Consider the following 2,119-nt stretch of genomic DNA (forward strand, 5'->3'; position numbering starts at 1 on the left):
CCCATCCGGACATGGGGGAGGCCTTCTATCTTGTATCTTCGCGGCCCATCAGTCCGGCCCATATCGCATAGCCCAGACACTCGAGGACCCCATAGTCCAGGACTCCCTCACCCACAAGATCTTGATGTTCCGTGCAACACACGGGCATCTTGCTAGTAAGAGTACAAATTAGAGATATACCACTTCTCGAATCTTGAAACCAACCACATTCCTCCCTTATCTCATCAAAACCGCCAAAGGAATATATTTTGAGTGAAACATAACATATTTTTAGTGATATACGTATTTCAAAACTAGACTCTTTTTTCTATCAAATCGGTGAATATGTATTAATCTACTTTGATCGTGTGGCAACACATTGGCACATTGCTAGCAGTTATTACTACTGTATAATTTTTTGGACACCAGACAAACGGTGGAGTACATATACGAATAGAAGAGGCGCACACACGCAGTTGGTCTCTCACTGTCTCGCACACATGAGAGTTACGTAAAGGCACCGTTAACAAATAAACCCTAAAACCCTAGGTGCACGATTGCTGCATGCGCGGGTACCGGGTACGTGGTGGAGCACACCTTTGTAGCAATAGTCAGCTCGCGTGATAATTTGATCCGTAGGAGTTGATGCTTGGGACCACAGGTGAATGACCTGGAGGCGGTGGCTCGCCAGTCGCCACTGATCGAGTAGCCACGTTTAGAATATCATTTTTTAGCGGGGTAAGAGTTCCAATTTTCAATGGCGCGTTATAAGTACTAAGTAGTTTTTAGAACAATTGGTATGGAGCAAAAATGGAATTCAAAACTACTAACTCCTTGGCGTATGGTTGTATGGGTTTATGTTGCGAGATGTTGAACCTGGTAGTTCTAGGACAAATACTATGGTTTCGATGTTGGTTTTCGGTAATGAAAATCGGAAGAGGGAAGCCCTTCTTTGATAAAAAAAATAACTACTACCTCCGTCCTGGTTTACTAGTCCCCATCATATTTTGGGTCAAAGTTTGTCCATGAATTTTACTTGTAAAATGTGAATGGAAAACGAGATTTTGTTATACCCAAACAAAAAAGGACTGGAGGGAGTGATTGCTCTAACACGGACGCGACCTCTCATAGCGCAGGCATTGAACTGGCGTGCCGGCCAAGAGGGCCCCACTCGCTGCAGGCCAGGCTGAACACGCCTCCTCGCCGCATGCAACCGGCTTCATACTGCCCTGCCTGCCTCCATTGAATCCGCGCGTGTTCCGGTAACATGTCCTTCCGCGAGCCGGCCGGCATTAGAACACAAAGTAGGCTGGCTCCTCTCGTCCGCTCGCTATTTAAGCGAGGCCAGACGCCTGGCAAGAACCGCACCACAACGCTGCTCCCCATATCCTCCTTGCACCATTTTCTCCACACTCTTCATAGCATCCGGTGAGCAGGAAGACGAGTTCTCCGGCATAAAATCCGGGTGGGTGCCCCGACAAGCCAGGCAACTCGCTGCCCCACCTCCCTCCCCGCTCCAGGCCGTCAGTGTTGGGGAACATAGTAATTTAAAAAATTTCCTACGCACACGCAAGATCATGGTGATGCATAGCAACAAGAGGGAGAGTGTGTCCACGTACCCTCGTAGACCGAAAGCGGAAGCGTTATGACAACGCAGTTGATGTAGTCGTACGTCTTCACGATCGATCGATCCTCAGTACCGAACGTACGACACCTCCGCGTTCAGCACACGTTCAGCTCGGTGACGTCCCGCGAACTCATGATCCAGTAGAGCTTGAGGGAGAGTTTCGTCAGCACGACGGCGTGATGACGATGTTGATGAAGTTACCGACGCAGGGCTTCGCCTAAGCACCGCTATGATATGACCGAGGTGGATTATGGTGGAGGGGGGCACCGCACACGGCTAAGAGATCAATGATCAATTGTTGTGTCTTGGGGTGCCCCCTGCCCCCGTATATAAAGGAGCTAGGGGGGAGGCGGCCGGCCAAGGAGGAGAGCGCAACAAGGGGGGAGTCCTACTCCCACCGGGAGTAGGACTCCTTCTTTCCTAGTAGGAGTAGGAGAAGGGGGAAGGGAAGGAGAGAGGAGGAAGGAAAGGGGGGCGCCGCCCCCCCTCCTTGTCCAATTCGGACTAGAGGGG

The sequence above is a fragment of the Aegilops tauschii genome, chromosome 2 (assembly GCF_002575655.3).
Source record: "Aegilops tauschii subsp. strangulata cultivar AL8/78 chromosome 2, Aet v6.0, whole genome shotgun sequence".
Classification (NCBI taxonomy): Eukaryota; Viridiplantae; Streptophyta; class Magnoliopsida; order Poales; family Poaceae; genus Aegilops; species Aegilops tauschii.